At 36.2% G+C, this 21,191-nt stretch overlaps 1 protein-coding gene across 2 annotated transcripts in view; it reads right to left on the bottom strand.

Moving 5' to 3' along the window:
• Positions 1-21,191, bottom strand: part of KCNH8 (potassium voltage-gated channel subfamily H member 8) — a 387,984-nt gene that overhangs the window by 271,602 nt on the left and 95,191 nt on the right. The gene's annotated exons all lie outside the window — the stretch shown is intronic.

Below are 21,191 nucleotides of genomic sequence, written 5' to 3'. Positions count from 1 at the left end.
GCTAAACTCTATAAGGAAATGGTCTATCCTTGGATATTCCATCATCAAGCACTTACGTGGGTGTGTATTTTTTTTTAATTAAATCTTGTCTCTATCAAACACACACACACACACACACACACACACACACACACACACACACATTTTCCTGAGTGAATGCTATGGGTACATCTGAGTTATGTTGACCAGACACCATGGCAGCCACCTAACCTGCAACAAGAAAACTGCCTTTACATGAAAAAACTCATCTCTGTTGATGATTAGATTTTAGGTTGAACACCTTTCAGACCTAAGTCATGAGGAGGTATAAATATGAAATAAAACATATCTGTGGGGCTTCCCTGGTGGTGCAGTAGTTGAGAGTCCGCCTGCCGATGCAGGGGACACGGGTTCGTGCCCCGGTCCGGGAAGATCCCACATGCCACGGAGCGGCTGGGCCCGTAAGCCATGGCCGCTGAGCCTGCGCGTCTGGAGCCTATGCTCCGCAACGGGAGAGGCCACAACAGTGAGAGGCCCACGTACCACAAAAAAAAAACAATAAAAGAACAACAAAAAACATATCTGCGGACATTTTATACTTTGGATGAACACTGGTCTATATACGAGATATCTTAGAATTGGGTTCTGGCTCTCTCAATAAGCTGTGTGACTGTGTCCCAGTCACCTGCCTTCTCTGGGTGGGAGCAATGGAGGTTATGAGAAACGGTCAGATCGGAGGCATCTTTAGAAGGAGAGCTGAACGAGTTTGCCAATGAATTCAACTGCAGCAGGAGACCTAGAGTCTGTCATACGGAGTGAAGTAAGTCAGAAAGAAAAAGACAAATACCGTATGCTAACATATATATGGAATTTAAGAAAAAAAAAATGTCATGAAGAACCTAGGGGTAAGGCAGGAATAAAGACGCAGACCTCCTAGAGAACGGACTTGAGGTTATGGGGAGGGGGAAGGGTGAGCTGTGACAGGGCGAGAGAGAGTCATGGGCATATACACACTAACAAACGTAGTAAGGTAGATAGCTAGTGGGAAGTAGCCGCATGGCACAGGGATATTGGCTTGGTGCTTTGTGACAGCCTGGAGGGGTGGGATAGGGAAGGTGGGAGGGAGGGAGACGCAAGAGGGAAGACATATGGGAACATATGTTTATGTATGACTGATTCACTTCGTTATAAAGCAGAAACTAACACACCATTGTAAAGCAATTATACGCCAATAAAGATGTTAAAAAAAAAAAAAAGAATGATGCCAATCCTTTTGTGTTAGAAACTAGACAGGTAGAGGTGCATTTTATGAGATGAAAAAACAAATAACCCTGCAGATTTGAGGGATTTCAAGAGTTTGGTATTTGTACAATGTTTAAGAAGCATAAATAGCATCCAAGAAGACATGTCAAGTAGGTAGTTGAATAAATGAGTCTGAAGTTTGAATAAAATATCTGTGCTGAAGGTATAAATGTGGACTTAACGAGAATTAGATAATTTAGAGAGTATAACTAGAGCAAAGATGAGGTCTGAGTACTGAGTCAGGAGACTTTCACATTTAGAGGTTGGAAAATCAGTAGAAGCCATCAAATGAGACTAGGAGGGGCCAGTAAGGTAGAAGCAACAAGAAGGAGGTCACAAAACGAATCACATTTCCAGCTCACTACTAAGTATATTCTATGTTTTAAAGATGATTTGCAGGGCTTACCTGGTGGCACAGTGGTTAAGAATTCACCTGCCAATGCAGGGGACATGGGTTCAAGCCCTGGTCCGGGAAGATCCCACATGCCGTGGAGCAGCTAAGCCCATGTGCCACAACTACTGAGCCCGAGTGCCACAACTACTGAAGCCTGCACGCCTAGAGCCCGTGCTCCACAACAAGAGAAGCCACTGCAATGAGAAGCCCCTGCACCGCAACGAAGAGTAACCCCCGCTCGCCGCAACTAGAGAGAAGCTCGTGTGCAGCAATGAAGACCCAACACAGCCAAAAATAAAAATAAATAAAACAAATAAATTTATTAAAAAAATAAATATGATTTGCAGGATGGATTTTTAAGTAAATCAACATAATCATGTTCTGAGTCAGAAGACACTGGACAAGATGTGGGCTGTGACATTGCACGCTCTGTAGTTAAAAGAATGACCATAAAGTTCTTAGCAGGGCTTCCCCACCCTTTTCCCTGCTTTGCGAAAGTACAGATATGTGGAGTGGGAAGTAAGAGAAGGTTTTAGATAAATCAATGAGTCTTTCAGGCAAGTCTAATTACTTTGCGTTCAAATGAACTTATTTTCACTAGAAGTGCATGCTTTCATTATCAAACTAATGTAGCCATATTACAAAGCCTTAGGAAACCAGAGAAAAAATAAACATGTTCCCCATGATTCTACCTTTCTCAGCTACTGGTCATAATTTTAAACTAGTTTCTTAAACTTTTTAACTAGTCATAAGTAATCATATAATTGTGAAACTGATTTTTTTTTCACTTGTTATTACCTGGCCAGGTTAATAAGATCTGTTCAGTTAGATATTTGGATAAGTCAGCTTGCAGGTTTTCAGGAAGATACTTTAATTTTCATTAAAAGAGAGGTATGAGAAAAGAAATGCTCTCATCATCCGAGCCATTGTGTCCTTTTACCTTCTCTTCCCACTCATTCCTGTCTTGGAATTTAATTGTGGTGTCTAGAGCTGTGGCAGTCATTCTGTGACCTTGAGGTGGCATGCCTGAGTGTGGCAGAACTAAAGGGTGGAAAAAGCTTAAAATTTTTATGACATCTTTAAATAACAGAATTAATGCCAGTATTTACCTCTATATTCCCTTCTCCCTTTCCTTCTCCCCACAGGTAACCACTAGTTTATTCTTTATATCTGTGAGTCTACTTCTTTTTTCTTATATTCACTAGTTTGTTGTATTTTTCAGATTCCATACACAGGTGATGTTATACTTTCTCTGACTTTTTTCACTTAGCATAATACCCTCCAAGTACATCCATGTTGCTGCAAATGGCAAAATTTCATTTTTTTTATGGCTGAGTAGTATTGCATTGTATAAAGTGACCACACCTTCTTTATACGTTCATCTGTTGATGGACACTTAGGTTACTTCCATATGTTTGCAATTGTAAATAATGCTGTGAATATTGGGGTGCATGTGTCTATTCAAATTAATGTTTTTGTTCTTTGGGGGGTGTACACCTATGAGTGGAATTGCTGGGTCGAATGGTATCTCATTGTGGTTTTGATTTGCATTTCCCTAATGATTAGTGATATTGAGCATCTTTTCATGTGCCTGTTGGTCATCTGCTTTTCTTCTTTTGAAAAACGTCTATTCAGTACTGATGCCCATTTTTAAATCAGGTTATTTGTTTTTTGAAGTTGAGTTGTTTGAACTGTTTCTATATTTTGGATATTAATCCCTTATCGGTCATATCATCTGCAAATATTTTCTCCCTTTCAATATGCTGCCCTTTTGTTTTCTTGATGGTTTCCTTTGATGTGCAAAATGCTTTTGAGTTTAATTAGGTCCCTTTTGTTTATTTTTGCTTTTATTTCCTTTGTTTTAGGAGACAGATCCAAAAAAACATTGCTGCGATTTATGTCAGAGTGTTCTGCCTATGTTTTCCTCTAGGAGTTTTATAGTTTCTGGTCTTACATTTAGGCCTTTAATCTATTTTGAGTTTATTTTTGTGTACAGTGTTAGAGAATGTTCTAATTTCATTCTTTTACACATGGCTGTCTAGTTTTCCCAGCACCACTTATTGAAGAGACTGTCTTTTCTCCATTGTGTATTCTTGCCTCCTTTGTTGTGGGTGGATTAACTGACCATAAGTGCATGGGATTATTTCTGGGCTCTCTATTCTGTTCCACTGATCCATGCATCTGCTTTTGTGCAAGTATCATACTGTTTTGATTACTGTGGCTTTGTAGTATAGTCTGGAGTCAGGGAGTGTGATTACTCCAGCTCTGTTCTTCTTTCTAAATTTTGTTTTGTCTATTCAGGGTCTTTTGTGTTTCCATACAAATTTTAATATTATTTGTTCTAGTTCTGTGAAAAATGCCCTTGGTATTTTGGTAGTTTGCTTTGGCTATTTGGGGTCTTATGTGGTTCCATATAAATTTTAAGATTAATTTTCTTATTTCTGTAAAAAATACTATTGGAATTTTTATATGGATGGCATTAAATTTGTCTTTCACCTCCAGGTTAAATTTATACATAGGTATTTTATTCTTTTTGATGCAACTGAAAATGGGATTGTTTTCTTAACTTCTCTTTCTGATAGTTTGTTATTAGTGTATAGAAACTCAAAATATTTGTGAATTAAATTTGTATCCTGCAACTTTACTGAATTCATTTATTCTAACAGTTTTTTTGATGGAGTGTTTAGGGCTTTCTATATATAATATCATGTCATCCACAAATAGTGACACTTTCACTTCTTCTTTTCCAATTTGGATGTCTTTTATTTCTTTTTCTTGTCTAATTGCCCTGATGAGGACTTCCAATATTATGTTGAGTAAAAGTGGCCAGAGTGGGCATCCTTGTCTTGTTCTTGATCTTAGAGGAAAAGCTTTTAGCCATTCACTATTGAGCGTAATGTTAGCTGAGGGTTTGTCATATATGGCCTTTATTATGTTGAGGTATGTTCCCTCTATACCCACTTTGTTGAGAGTTTTTATCATAAATTGTTGTTGGATTTTGCCCAATGCGTTTTCTGCATTTATTGAGATATCACGATTTTTATTCTTCATTTTGTTAATGTAGTGTACCACATTGACTGATTTGAGGATGTTGAGCCATCCTTGCATCCCTGAAATAATACCCACTTGATGATGGTGTATGATAATTTTAATGTATTGTTGAATTTGGTTTGCTAATATTTTGTCGAGGACTTCTATATGTAAATTCATCAAGAATATTGGCCTGTAATTTCCTCTGCTTGTGGCATCCTTCTCTGGTTTTGGTATCATGGTGATGATGGCCTTATAAAATAAGTTTGGAGGAGTTCCCTCCTCTTCTGTTTTTTGAAAGACTTTGAGAAGGACTGGTATTATTCTTCTTTGAATGTTTGGTAGAATTCATCAGTGAAGGCTTCTCATCCTTGATTTTGTTTTTTTGAGAGGTTTTTGATTACTGATTAAATCTGCTTACTAATCATTCTGTTGAGACCTTCTATTTCATAATGATTCAGTCTTGGTAGACTGTATGTTTCTAGGAATTTATCAGTTTCTTCTAGGTTGTCCAATTTGTTGGCATATAATTGTTTATAGCAGTCTCTTACGCGTCTTTGTACTTCTGTGGTATCAGATGTAACATCTCCTCTTTCATTTCTGATATTGTTTATTTAAGTCCTCTCTCTCTCTCTCTCTCTTTTTTTTTTTTTTTTTTGGTAAGTCTAGCTGAAGACACCAATTTAGTTTGCCTTTTCAAATATGCAGCTCTTAGTTTTAATAATCTTCTCTATTATCTTTTTAGTTTCTATTTCTTTTACTTGTGCTCTGGTATTTATTATTTCCTTTGTTTTTAAGTCTATTTTGTCTAAGTATAGTTACTCCAGCTTTCTTTTGACTTCCATTTGTGTGAAACATCTTTTTCATCCCTTCACCTTCAGTCTGTGTGTGTCCTTATATCTAAAGTGAGTCTCTTGTAGACAACATGTAGATTTTTTTTTTAATTCATTCAGGCACTCTATGTCTTTTGATTGGAGAATTTAGTCCAGCAAAAGCCTATATGAAGACCTTTTATCAGGTAAGAAAAAGTCCAATTTTTTCAAACCACTGATATTTGCATTTTCTGGTATTTGAAGCTAAAAGTATTCCTAACTGAAACATACATTATCATGAATATTTCCCCATTTATTCCTGTTTTTATAACCATAATTTGAATGGAGATATAATAATCATTGTATCAAAAGTAACTTATCTAACCCTCCATTCTGAGAGTTATATGTGTTTGGGGGGGGGGGAATTTTCTAGGTCTGCTTCTTAAAAAAGTTTTTGCTGTTAGTAAAAATTAAAGTTAGTATTTTGGAATACATCTTCTGGAATGAAAAAAAGACTATGATACCCTCTTCTCATCTACTGCTTAGACACTTATTGATACCAAATGACCTTAAATACTTGTACCAAATTCTATAATTTCCAACAAAAGTCCATTGAGGGAAAACCTAAGATGTTTATCTCATGATATAAATGTATGCTATGAACTAGCATCATCCTAAACACTATTTTTTCCTCTGTTTTTATATTAACTACAATTTTAGAGAGAGGGAGGTTAGGTAATTGGTTCCTCTGCCCTTATAAAGGCTCTTCTTCCTCTGTGTTATTCATCAACAGTGGGAAAGCAAGACACATTTGCTCAGCATGTGGTTATATAATCACAAAAAGAGAGTTTTTATTCTATACAAATAAGAAATTCTCCGAAAGGGGTGCAAGTGTCTGCAAAAACAAAGACTTGGATAATCTCTACTTCCTGTTTTTTCCTTCCTTTTTCAGTTTGTTTTATGATTTTCCAGTCTAGAGATGAGAAAATTATACCATTTCATACATTCGCAGGATTACCACAGAGATGAGAGACCAATCTTGTTCTAGGTTTGTCCAGGAAGCAGAAGCAAGGTCCATGGACAGACATTATAAGAAAAAAGATTTCATCTCTGCATGAATATGATTGTATCTAATAGCTAAGGCGGCCCAAAAGATCACAGGCTACCTCAAATACAGTGAGTTTCCTATTACCAAGACTACTCATACTGAGATGATTGACTGACACAAATACTATAGAAAGGGGACCACAGTGAGCAGCAAAAGCTTGGCCTAGACGACTTCTAAGACCAATAACAAAAATCTAAGAAATAATCTTGCCATGCTTTGTTGAAGGGTTTCCTCCAACCAAGCCCTGAATTCTGGAGATCTTAACTTTTAAATATAGAAATAAAGTATTCAAACACAAGTGCTAAATTTCTCATAAAATTTTATAATATATATGTATATATAAATTATTATAAATACATGTATGTACTTATCGCTTAACCAACGGTCTCAAAATGGACTCTTTAATCACATTTTTCCTAAGCAAAAGAGATATTATTTGCATTTAAATAGTTTTGAAACAAAAGATACACACACACACACACACACACACACACACACAGGCCCTGGATGTACATTACATCTTGATCCTGTTCTGGGTTCCACACTGGCCCATGAACTTTGATCTATCAGAGCTGATGTACTCATTGCACAGATTTCTCAGTGTTGCTGTTTGCATTTCCACTCAGCTCAGTCTGTAAAGGATCAGTCTGTACAGGATCTTCGTTGCCTGCATTTATATGACCCTAATTATTTACTGATATCTGCTTCTGCATAAATTCATGTAAATCATTGAAATCAAGAAATGCACTGCTATATAATAAATGTGTCTGCTATGGCTGCCCTCTAATATTTGAGTGTGGGTTCTTGTGCTGATGTAAAGGGCAGGGTTTTATAGCCCATCATGACTTTCGGAGAGAAGAATCAGGGTTGCCACATGCAATTCAAACTTGTCCTGAACAAGTTTGTCTGACTGAGGGCTGTGTGGGGACTTAAATCCTGCTTGCCCTCAGCTCACCAAGCCATGAGCCCTGATATTGGGTCATGTCCACTGGACTTATGACCTCCCATCAAATGGGATTTCCAGAAGATTTACAAATAATAATTATAGACACAAATGAAAAAAGCCTATACAGCTCTTTGTTTCATTAACATGCATTATTCAACTTGACCATGAAAGATGAATCTATAGCCTATAATCTCATACCATTCTATAGTACAGATAAAAATAATGAAATATAAATAAGTGACTTCCAAAGGAATTAGTCAAAGGAGAATAATAAAGTCAAGTTCAACTGGCTTTTAATCCAACTGATTTTTTAATCAATTGTAATAAAATATTGTTAGCATGATATATGTATAGCATAAAGGATATTGAGGTTTATTATATTACAAAAAAGTATGAATAATTTCTATACTTCAAACTTACTCCTTTATATTTTTTTTCTTGTCTTGTCTTAGATATCTCTGTTTAGTCATGTTCTATGTGAACACCTATTAATAGAGACCATGCCATTATAAGTCTACAGTTTGGGTGAATAATTTTATGAATTGCCTCATCTCAACGTTATACCATATCTTCGTTTGTTGGATTCTGAGAAATGGGCCTATACAATGGTTAGAGTGTTAACAGTTTTACCTAATTCTGTATGTGATATTGCGATTTACAATAACAAATATATATTTGGTCTTCCTGGAACAGAGCTCCTAAAACTCTTGTAATTTCCGAATCAATAAGAGCAATGGGGTAATCTTTTGCTAAAATATTTGTTCTCAAATAGCTCCAAAGTGAAAGTGATAAAGGTGAGAGGAGTGCCTTGTTATTCATAACAAGCCCCTTTCAACCTCACCTGAGTTTGTTAATGAGGTGACTTTCAGAAAGCCCCTAAGGATGGGGGCTGGTTGCTGGTGGAGCCAACCATGTGATTAGAAGGTTGGGACTTTCAGCCCCTACCCCACCTCCAGGGAGGGGAAAGGAGCTGGAGGTTGAACCAATCCCCCATTGCGAATGATTTAATCAGTCGTGCCTACATTACGATGCCTCCATAAAAACCTAAAAGGACTGGATTGGAAGTGATTTGGGGTTGGTGACCTGTAGAGGTGCTGGGAGAGTGGCACACCAGGCGGGCATGGAGGCTCTGTGCCCCCTGCATCTCTTTCATAAGGCTGTCCCTGAGTTATATCTTTTACACTAAATGGATAATCTAGGATGTCAAATATTTTCCTGAGCTATATGACCTGCTCTAGCAAATTAATTGAGCCCAGGGAGGAAGTTGTTAAGAATCTCTGATTTATGGCAAGTGAGTCAGAAGAGGAGGTGACAACCAGGACTTGGGATTGACATCTGAAGCAGGGAAGCAGGGGCAGTCTTGTGGCCTGAGCCCCCAACCTCTGGGATCTGATGTTAAATCATAGGACACCCAGCTGGTGTGGCTGATTTGCTTGATGTATAGAAAAACCCACACATTTGGTATCACAGTGAAGTGTAGTAGGAAAGTAAAGGAGAAATCTCAGGAGTGTTCTTTCCAAATCACTAGAAGAATTACAGATTAGTTTTCTCCAGTCTTAGCTTTTCTGTCTCTCTTACGTACCAGATTTTTAACCAGCTCGCTCTTACCCCACCTTCAACAGATGCAAACATGCACCCCACATAACAGTGTTTTCCTGTTCTCCTGCCTCCCCAGCAAAAGGCTTTAGAAATGCACCATAAAAATATTAACAGGATGGAGAGGGAGTGAGTAAAAGGGTGACAGAAGAAAAGAGTAGATAGTATGTGATTTAACAAGTACGTCTATCCACACCTTTCTTGCTGTTGTTAGCCAAAGAGTTGCACAGACCTAACCTCACCCAAAGGAAGACTTCTCGAATGATTCAGAGAGACAGACCAGCTATTTCTATGAAGCCCCTACAGCCTCAGTATTCCACATGGGAGAGCTATGGAAATACCTCTGGAGAATCTATGGAGCCATTATTTTACTATTAACAGATTCTCATGTTTTTATACTGGGAAGTGTGGGACTGTGTTACAACAGACTTACATAGATGATCGTGGTTATATGGTTTTTATTATTAAATATTCAAATGTAAAAATTAAAGAGAGTAATGTGAACAACACCTAGGTACATATCCTCCAGAATTAATGAATATTTAAATCTTTCCAGATTCATTTTTCATTTTACAATGTTAGAGATGCAGTTGACTTGCCTTCCTCAATGTTAGTCCCTCTCATCTTTCCCCAGAAACACACATAATTCTGGAGTGGACATGTATCCAACTCATCTTTGTTTTTACATTTCCACCATGCTTTTTGTGTGTGTATTTAAACAGCATACAGAAAAGTTTTATGTGTTTCTAAAATTTACAAAAAACTGTATCATTCCTGATGGATCATCTTGAAGTCTGTTCCCCCCCCCGAGTAAATTTTGTTTTTGAGACCTATTCACATTGATAAATGTATATCTTATTTGTTTCATTTTAACTATTATCACAGTTTATCTATTCCTCTAAGGACGGATATTTAACTAATTTTCTTCCTTCCTCCCTCCCTCCCTCCTTCCCTTCCTTCCTTCCTTCTTCCCTCCCTTCCTTTCTTTTCTTACAGTAAACAAAGAAGCAAAGCACATAAGCATGAGTGCCAGAGTTTCTAAAAGTTCAGTTATCTTACATATATGTTTCAGAACTATAATTCAACATCTACATACACTACAAACTGATCACCACCACAAGTCTAGTTACCATCCATCACCATAGAGTTGACCCCCTTCACCCATTTTTCTCAATCCCCTTATCTTCTGGTAACCACTAGTTTGATCTCTGTATCTCTGTTTGTTTAGTTTTACTTCATTTGATTGTTTTTTTGAAGTCCACATAGGAGTGAAATCATACAGTGTTTGTCTTTCTCCATATCATTTATTTCACATAGCATCATATCTTCAAAGTCCATCCATGTTGTCACAAATGGCAAGATTTCATTCTTTTTATGGCTGAATAGTGTTCCAGTGTGTATATATACCTCAACTTCTTTATCCATTCAACCACTGATGGGCCCTTAGGCTGTTTCCATATCTTGGCTATTGTAAATAACACTACAATGAACATAAGTGTGCATACATATTTGCAAATTAGTGTTTTCATGTACTTCAGATAAATACCCAGAAGTGAAATGTCTGGGTCATATGGTAGTTCTATTCTTAATTTTTTGAGGATACCCCATGTTGTTTTCCATAGTTGCAGCACCAAAATACAGCCTCACAAACAGTGTATGAGAGTTCCCTTTTCCCCACATCCAACATTTGTTATTACATGTTTTTTCAATAGCAGTCGCTCTAAAATGTGTGAGGTGATACTCACTATGGTTTTGATTTGCATTTCCCTAATAATTAGTGACACTGAAAATTTTTTCATGTATGTTGGCCATCTGTCTGTCTTCTTTGCAAAAATACCTATTCAGATTCTCTGCCCATTTGGGTTGTGTTTTTGTTGTTGAGTTGTGTCAGGTTTTTTTTTTTTTTTAAATATATTTTGGATATTAGAGCCTTATCAGAATATTATTTGCAACTATCTCCTTCCATTCAGTAGGTTGCCTTTTCTTTTTGTTGATGGTTTCCTTCACTGTGCAAGTGCTTTTTATTTTGATGTAATCCCATTTGTTTACTTTTGCTTTTGTTTCCCTTGCCTTTGGAGTCATATCCATGAAAACATCACTAAAACTGATGTCAAAGAGGTTACCATTTATGTTTTTTTCTAGGAATTTTATGGTTTCAGGTCTTACATTCAAGGCTTTAATCCATTTTGAATTAATTTTGTTGTATGGCTTAATATAGTGTTCTAGTTTCATTCTTTTGCACATAGCTGTCCAGTTTTCCCAACACCATTTATTAAGAGACAATCCTTTCTCCACTCTTTGTTCTTTATTCCTTTGCCAAAAAATTAATTGTCCAAATATGTGTGGGTTTATTTCTGGACTCTCTATTCTATCTCATTGATCTGTGTGTCTGTTTTTGTGTCAGTTACCACACAGTTTTGATTATTATAGCTTTGTAGTATAGTTTGAAATCAGGAGTGTGATACCTCTAGCTTTGTTCTTCTTTCTCAAGATTTTTGGCTACTTGAGATCTTTGTAGGTCCATACAAATTTTAGAATTACTTGTTCTATTTCTGTGAAATACACTGTTGGAATTTTGATAGGAAATGCATTGACTCTGCAGATTGCTTCGGGTAGTATGAAAAATAAAATGAGTAAAAATATGAATGAATAAAAATATGAATTCTTCCAATCCATGAACATGGAATGTCTTTCCACTTATTTGTATCTTCTTAAATTTCTTTAATCAGCATCTTATAGTTTTCAGTATAGAGGTCTTTCACTACCTTGGTTAAATTTATTCCTAGGTGTTTTAGTCTTTTTGATGCCATTGTAAATGAGATTGTTTTCCTAATTTCTCTTTCTGATGGTTATTAGTATATAGAAACACCAAAGATTTCTATAAATTTGTATCCAATGACTTTACTGAATTTGTTTATTAGTTCTAACAGGTTTTTGGTGGAGTCTTGAGGATTTTCTATATAAGTGTCATGTCATTTGCAAATAGTGATAGTTTTACTTCTTTTCCAAGTTGGATTCCTTTTATTTTTTCTTGCCTTTATTTTTACTTGCCTAATTGCTGTGGCTAGGACTTCAAAGCTATGTTGAATAAAAGTGGCTAGAGTAAGTATCCTTGTCTTGTTCTTGATCATAGAGGAACAGCTTTCACCTTTTCATTGTTGGTGTAGTGTTAGCTGTAGGTTTGTCATATATGGCCTTTATTATGTTGAGGTAAATTCCCTCAATATCAACTTTGTTGAACGTTTTTATTAAAAATGGATGTTAAATTTGTTAAATGCTTTTTCTGCATCAACTGAGGTGATATGATTTTTATCCTTTGTTTTATAAATGTGGTGTATCATATTGACAGATTATCACATATTGAAACATCCTTGCATCTCTGGAATAAAACCCACCTGATCTTGGTGTATGATTCTTTTAATGCATTGTTTGCTAATATTTTGTTTAAGATTTTGCATCTAAATCATCAAGATTATTGTCACATAATTTTTTTTTGAAGTGTCCTTGTCTGTTTTCTGATCCAGGGCTTCATAAAATATGTTTGGAAGATTTGCCTTCTCTTCAATTTTTTTGAAAAATTTGAGAAGAATAGGTATTAAATTTTCTTTGAATGATTTGTAGAATTCTCCAGTGAAGTCCTCTGGTAATGGACTTCTGCTCTTTGGGAAACTTTTGATTAATGATTCAATCTCCTTACTAGTAATTGGTCTATTTGGTTTTTCTATTTCTTCATGATCCAGTCTTGGATGATTGTATGTTTCTAGGAATTATCCTTTTCTTCTAAGTTGTTCAATTTGGGGGTTGATAATTGTTCATAATAATCTCATAATCCTTTGTATTTTTGTGGTATCAGTTGTAACATCTTTTTTACTTCTATGTCCTCTCTTCTTGTTTCTTGGTTAGTCTATCTAAAGGTTTGTCAATTTTGTTTATTTTTTCAAAGATCCAGCTCTTAGTTTCATTAACCTTTTCTACTGTTTTTTTTTTTTGTCTCTATTTCATTTATTTCCACTCTGATCCTTATTATTTCCTTTCTTATAATATTGTGCTTTGGTTGTTTGTCTTTTTCTAGTCCCTGAAGGTGTAAAGTTAGGTTGTTTATTTAGGATTTCTCTTGTTTCTTAAGGTTGGCCTGTATTGGTCTGAATTTCTCTGAGATCCACTTTTACTGCTATGGATTACAAAAATCCCATAGATATTTGATACATCATATTTCTGTTGTCATTTGTCTGTAGGTATTCTTTTTTTTTGATATCTCTTTTGATTTCTTAGATGACCCATTGGTTGTTCAGTTGTTTAATCTCCATATTTTTTTTTCTTGTGATTGATTTCTAGTTTTATTCAATGTGGTCAGAGAAGGTGTCTGATATAACTTCAATCTTCTTGAATTTATTGAGACATGTTTTGTGACCTAGCATGTGATCAATCCTGGAGAATGTTCCATGTGCACTGGAGCAGAATATGTATTCTTCTGCTTTTGGATGGAATGTTCAATACATATCTATTAAGATCATCTGGTCTAACATCATTTGAAGGCAATGTTTCCTTATTGATTTTCTGTCTGGATGATCTATCCATTGATGTAAGTGGGTTGTTAAAATCCCCTACTATTATTCTATTGTTTTCAGTTTCTCCATTAAGCCTGTTAATTTGGCCATGTATGTCTTACTGCTCCTTAGTTGGCTGCATATACATTTATAATTGTTATATCTTTTGGTTAATTTGACCTCTTTATCACTATGTAATGACCCTCTTTTTCTTTCAGTGCAGTCTTTGTTTTAAGGTCTATATTGTCTGCTGTGAGTATAGCTACTCTAGCTTTCTTTTCATTTCTTTTTGCATGGAATATCTTTTCCCATCCCTTCACTTTCAGTCTTTCTTTTTTTGAAGTAAATCTCTTTTAGGCAGTATATACATATGCCTTTAAAAAAAAAAATCCATTCAGCCCCTCTATGTCTTTCCATTAGTGAATTTAGTCCATTTACATTTAGTCCATTTGCATAATGGCATAGAGTTAATTGTTTTCTAGCTGTTTTTGTAGTTCCCCTCTGTTCCTTTCTTCTTCTCTTGTTCTCTTCCCTTGTGCTTTGGTGGTTTCCCTTAGTGTTATGGTTATGTTCCTTTCTCATTATCTTTTGTGTATCTACTACAGGCTTTCGCTTTGTGGTTACCATCATATTGACATATAACAGACTATATATTTAACAGTCTATTTTTAAGTTGACAGCAAGTTTGGGTGCATTCTAAAACTCAAAATTTTTACTACATGCCCCCTCCAAATGGTCTGTGTTTTGATGTCACATTGTACCTCTTTGTATTTTCTGTATCCCTTAACTAATTATTTTAGTTGTAGTTATTTTTACTACGTTCATCTTTTAAACTTCATACCAGCTCTATAAGTGATTAATCACTACCTTTACTATACATTTACCTTTACCAATGAGATTTTTACTTTAATGGGGTTTTTTTTGTTACTAATTAGTGCCCTTAGAAGTCCCTTTAGCATTTCTTGTAAGGCCATTTTAGTGGTAATGAACTTCTCTAGTTTTGCTTGTCTGAAAAATTCTTTATCTCTCTTCCAATTCTGAATGATAACCTTTCAGGGTAGAGAATTCTAGGTTGGAATGTTTTTGCTTTCAGCACTCTGAATATGTCATGTCACTCTCTTCTACCCTATAAAGTTTCTGCTGAAATATCTGTGGATAGCTTTGTAAGATTTTCCTTGTATATAACAAGTTATTTTTTTCTTGTTGCTTTTAGGATTCTCTCTTTAACTTCTACAGTTTTAATTATAATGTGTCTTGGTGTGTGTGTCTTTGGGTTCATTCATCTTATTTGAAACGTCTGGGCTTCCTGGACCTGGATGTCTGTTTCCTTCCTCAAATTAGGGAATTTTACAGCCATTGTTTATTTCATTTTTTTCTGGTCCTTTCTCTGTCTCCTCTTTCTGGGGCCCCTATAATGTGAATGTTATTTGGCTTGATGTTGTCCAAAAGGTCCCATATAGTACCCTTACTTTTATTTAATTCTTTTTTCACTTTTCTGCTGTCTGGGTGAGTTCCAATGTTTTGTCTTTCAGCTCACTGAATCATTCTTTACCTCATCCAGTCTGTATTTGAACACCCTGAGTGTATTTTTCAGGACAATTATAACTTCTATTTGGTACTTTCTTATATTTTCTGTCTCTTTGTTGAACTTCCCACTGTGTTCATACACTCTTCTCCCAGGCTCAGTGAACATCTTTATTACCATTATTTTGACTCTTTATAGGATAGATTGCTTATCTCTGTTTCATTTAGTTCTTTTTTCTGAAGTTTTGTCTTGTTCTTTCAATTGAAACATATTCCTCTCTCTCCTCATTTTGCCTAAGTCTCTGTGTTTTTTTCTACTTATTAGGTAAATCAGCTATCTCTACCATTCTTGAAGGATTGGCCTTATTTAAAATATAAGTGGGACTTAGAAATGCAATCCCACCTGGCCACCAGAACCAGGCACTCTAGGGGTCCCCTATGTGTGCTGTGTGTGTCTTCCTATAGTGGTGGGGCCAGGACTACTGCTGCAGCATAATGCTGGGCAGGGCTGGCCTCCAGACACACTGTGGGCCCAGTCACAGCTGCTGTGGGAACACTGTTCAACCAGCTGTGAGTCCTGGCAAAGGCACAAGGGTAAGCAGGGCTGTCAGCAGGGCATACCCACTAGCACTAACAGATTAGTGGGAGAATTCTAAAACAGTGCCCACCAGTGCTGGTGTTAGCAAGGCAGCCTGAGATAACAAAACTTGTTTCCACCAGTGTCTCAGTCCCTGGCGAGGTTCCCACCTGGTTCCTGCCTCTCCAGCAAATGCTTCAAAATTAGTAAGTGGGTTCCCTTCACTTACATCCTCTGCTTTTCAGTCTGGTGCTTTTGCACTGGTTTTTGGATCAAGTGTGTCTGTGCTCAAGATTTTTAAGACTAAGCTTTCCATCCCCTGAAGTTCTATACATTTCCTGGATTTTCAAAGCCAGTTGTTTTTGGACGCTCATCTCTCCTGTGCAAAATCTAGGAGTTGGGGTGCCTGAAGTGGAGCTTGAGTTCCTCCCTCCTCAGGGCAAAGATCCATACTTTTGAGATTTCTCTCAATGTGGATCACCACAGCTGGGGTGTGGTTTTATCCTTGGTGAGACCTTGTCTCTGCCTCTCCTACCTGTCTTGATGCTGTCTTCTTACCTTTTGTTGTGGAGGTTCTGTTTTCAGGTCCTTTCTCAAGAGAGTTATCCCATATGTAGTTGTAGATTTGTTTTATCCTTCGGAGGAGGTGCATTCAGGACCTTCCTATCCTGCCATCTTGAACCTTCCTCCCTCTCTTATCTTACATTTTTAATAGGAAATTCAATAACCTTTCTTTTTCACCTTTTTTAAAATTGAAGTATAATTTGTTTACAGTGTTGTGTTAGTTTCAGGTGTTCCACAAATTGATTCAGTTACATATACATACATACATTATACACACACACACACACACACTATATATATATATATATATATATATATTCTTTTTTGGCTTCTTTTCCATTATAGATTATTACAAGATATTGAGTCTAGTTCCCTGTGCTGTATGGAATGTCCTTGTTGTTTACCTACTTTATATTTAGTGGTGTGCATCCGTTAATGCCAAACTCCTAATTTATCCTATCCCCACCTCTATCAGCTTTGGTAACCATAAGTTTGTCTCCTAGTCTGTGAGTCTATTTCCGTTTTGTAAATAAGTTCATTTGTATCGTTTTTTTTTAGATTCCACATATAAGTGATATCATATAGTATTTGTCTGACTTCACTTAATATGATAATCTCTAGGTCCGTCCATGTTGCTACAAAAGGTATTATTTCATTCTTTTTTATGACTAATATTCCATTGTGTATATATACCACATCTTCTTTATCCATTCATCTGTTGATGGACATTTAGGTTGCTTCCATGTCTTGGCTATTGTAAATAGTGCTGCTACGAACATTGGGGTGCATATATCTTTTAGAATTAGAGTTTTCTCTGGATATATGCTCAGAAGTGTGACCCCTGGATCATATCATAACTCTATTTTTAGTTTCTTAAGGAATCTCCATGCTGTTCTCCACAGTGGCTGCACCAATTTACTTTCCCACCAACAAGTATAGGAGGGTTCCCTTTTTTTCCACACCCTCTCCAGCATTTATTATTTGTAGACTTTTTGATGATGGTCATTCTGACTGATGTGAGGTGATACCTCACTGTAGTTTTGATTTGCATTTCTCTAATAATTAGCAATATTGAGAATCTTTTCATATGCTTCTTGGCCATCTGTATGTCTTTGTAATAATTGTCCTATTAGGAGGCAAGAATTCATTTATTTCATTCAAAGAGCTAAATTATAACTGAACATGAGGACCTACAAAAACAGTACATGTATTTTGTAAAATATTTACCCAGCAATGAATCCCATAATTTTTACTAGGTATAATTAGCAAATGCTGCTGGTGACTCTTCTGCTACAAACTGTCCACCTACAAAAAGTCCTTCACTTACTATGGTCTCCTGAGATTGGCACCCACTCAGGGTGCTGACGGTAATGATAATATTAAATCAAAACTGTTTTCAGTACTATCAAGAGTTAACAGAGCCAGGCAGAGATGGCAGCCACTTATGATTCCAGCTTGGTTTTTGCATGGAGAAAGAAGATCAATGCATGAGGTGTAAGGAGATAAATAGCATTTGTAATGAGAACATCAGAAAATGGCCTGGTGTTGCTGATAGGATGAACTATCTAGGTTGAACAATAGAAAATTGCCATTTTGTAGGTGAAATACTGGCAATACATCAAAATAGGCTGTTACTCGTGCTTTCTGGATTTGGAATGAGCAGGACTGGTATTTTCTGAAATAGTCAAAAACTATTTCTAGGAGACCTGTAGGTTCCTAAACACGTATGACCCGTGCCAATTGAGACTTGGATGTGTTCCTTTCATATCGTATCTCTCAAATATTTAATACAACCCTCACACTCACCCTTCACCCAGGGCTGCCATCCAGAGTTGTGCACACTTCACAAAGGATAACAACCAAAGGGCTGGTAGGGGGCTGTTGACCAGTCTTATGCCCTAAGATGCCACTTAGCACCCCCCAGGAGGTCCCTTTTTCACACTGATCTGCCCAACAGGTGTTCGTTTTTCTAATTTTCACAAAAGCACCTTAGAGGCTATTGTAGATCATCTCTAAATTCTATGCAAGCCTGGAAATTGAAGCATAAGATGAACTGGGAAGTCAATGGTGAGGTAGGCCTTCATAGCATGTGCAGATGGCAACTCTTCTCTGTTAGATGGGACATTTGGTTTCCTTATAGCTCAAATCTTTCTATATCAAAAATCCCTCTGCTGAAATTGTTAAGAGATTTTCAGTTCTAGAGTCTGAGTGAAGAATATGGTTGGGGAAATAAAACCAAGAGTCAGATTATCTTCTTGGCAACCAAACAGAGATAACATATTCCAGTTACATTAGGACATTTGCAATCTATTGACTGAAGTTAATAAATCTGTGGGGTGTCTTTTGTTTGCTGATCACACGAGAAGCTCCCGTTTGACCATGTATTTTTCTTTAAAAAACAAAACAAAAAATTTTGTAGCACTAATTCTTCTCAACGATTCTCTTGCTAAAAACAATTTCCAACTGAGATACCACCAAACATCTCAAATGTATAATTCAAAGATTTTAAAAGCAATTCAGCATAGTGACCTCTGACTTGATCTAAGTATTGTGTATTCACTGTGGGTGTCAGGTCTCAACTCATTGCAATTAATTTGATGTATTGATTTAATATCTCGGGCCAAGTTGTATTTACCTGACAAGGGCAAGGTAGAAGATGATTGTGGGAGAAAAGGAATGTTTGCGAATGAACATGAGATCCTTTGATGAAACAAAAGCCTAGAGTAAGTAACCTTCACAGAATCAGACCCCAAACACCCATTATCTCAAGGCACAATCTCCCAAATTAGAGCTAATAATGATTCAGCATTGCATTGTTGGTTACTTTCATTCTGTAAAAGAATACCCTGGGGTAGAAAGGAAGCCAAGCAATAGATCTGCTCTTGTAGGCTGGTCCATTAAGAGACCTTTATTTAAACTAGGGCCAAATTACAGAGAACCATTTCACAATAATATCTACACTACCAGAAGTTCTGGAGAAAAGATGCCATCTTTCTTTTCTAATATATAAATTTACTATTACTTTTAAAATGATCTGTTCTGATCATACACATTAAGTACTAAATAAAATGTAATATGTAAAAAAGATAATTTATATAAGGACAACCAGATCATTTTCTATCATCTTTCTTATTCATTCAAAAGAAGTTGTAGATCGTCTACAACTTCCCAAGCATTATGTATAAGAGAAATATACTGAATAAAACACAATCCCTGCCCTCAAATTATGTATTATTTAATGGGGAACATGTATGATCAGAAAGAAAAATGCAGTACATTTTGATCAGTGTCATTATAAAAGTACATGTGCCTATTTTATATTGAAATATAATCAATTAAAAAAATAGGATCCCTCACTTTCAGTTAGTACAAGTTTTCCCTATGGTAGTAAATATATATTTTGAACATCATGTTACTGACTGCAAACTAGTTCGTGCTTTGGATATGCTTTAATTTGTTAAACATTTTCTTACACTTGTGTGTTCAGATTATTTAAAAATTTTCACTCCTTAACTAACCCAGTAATGGACATCTTTCACATGTGTCTTAAGGCAAATTTCTAGAAGTTAAAAGTTTGGGTTCAAAGGTTAAGAACATTTTTAAAACTCCTGGCACATTATTGCAAAATTGCTTTCCAAAGAACAAAAGCACTGTGCCAAATTACATGTCTACAGGAGATGAGCCTTTTAAAAGATATAAACACAAGTACACACTAGTACATATTCATATTGACCTTAATTTCATCAAAGTCTGAAATTTTTCTGAATGCAAACAATCTCTTTATTCTTAGGCATAAGTGAATAGATGTTTATATTATATAAAGTCTCAGAGATGATCATTGGTTTTATCTGATTACATCTATTTCAAAATTAAAACATTTTTTTAAAGCAAAAGAAGATACAATTTTTGGTATCTGTAACCAATGACATATTATGCATTTTGCTGTCACTTTTTATAACAACCATCTAAAACCATGTAGCTGGGGGCTTCCCTGGTGGTGCAGTGGTTGAGAATCTGCCTGCCAGTGCAGGGGACATGGGTTTGAGCCCTGGTCTGGGAAGATCCCACATGCCGCGGAGCAACTGGGCCCGTGAGCCACAACTACCGAGCCTGCGCGTCTGGAGTCTGTGCTCCGCAACAAGAGAGGCGGCGATAGTGAGAGGCCCGCGCACCACAATGAAGAGTGGCCCCCGCTCGCCGCAACTAGAGAAAGCCCTCGCACAGAAAAGAAGACCCAACACAGCTAAAAATAAATAAATTAATTAATTAATTAAAACCATGTCTGATCCATCTTCTCTCATTATCAAGTCTGGTATCTGTGCTACCTGGTTCTAAGTAACGTGAAATAGTCCACTGTTTATTTGGACTTCATTAATCTTCCGTTTTTAGCCTTTGCAAATATAAAATTGTGATAACCACCAATCACAAGAGAAAATTAGTCACATACGTGGAAATCAAGAAAATTTTCTCTCCGATTTCTATAAAAAACTGGGAATAAAATTCACTGAAACTCTCAAGTTATTAAAACACATTCTTTTGCATCAACATTTTCAACTATTTTTATGTGTGTTAAATACGAATTAATGGCAATATTACTTCCTTCAACTTCTTTCCTACTTTTGAACAACTAATAACAGACAGAAGTAACAGAATCAAACAAAGACCAACATTTAGAAAGAGAATCAATTGTCCCACTAGACGAGGTAATTCTAGACTAATTTACAACTTGAAATGATAAGTGTCATGGAATTTCTTTTCTAAGAAGACACCAAATTTGGAGTTGAAAGATCTGGTTTGGCTTTTTCACTTACT

Source organism: Globicephala melas, chromosome 4 (assembly GCF_963455315.2).
Source record: "Globicephala melas chromosome 4, mGloMel1.2, whole genome shotgun sequence".
Lineage (NCBI taxonomy): Eukaryota > Metazoa > Chordata > Mammalia > Artiodactyla > Delphinidae > Globicephala > Globicephala melas.
Note: the sequence above shows the minus strand (reverse complement) of the source record. Positions and strands in the feature narration are given on the sequence as shown.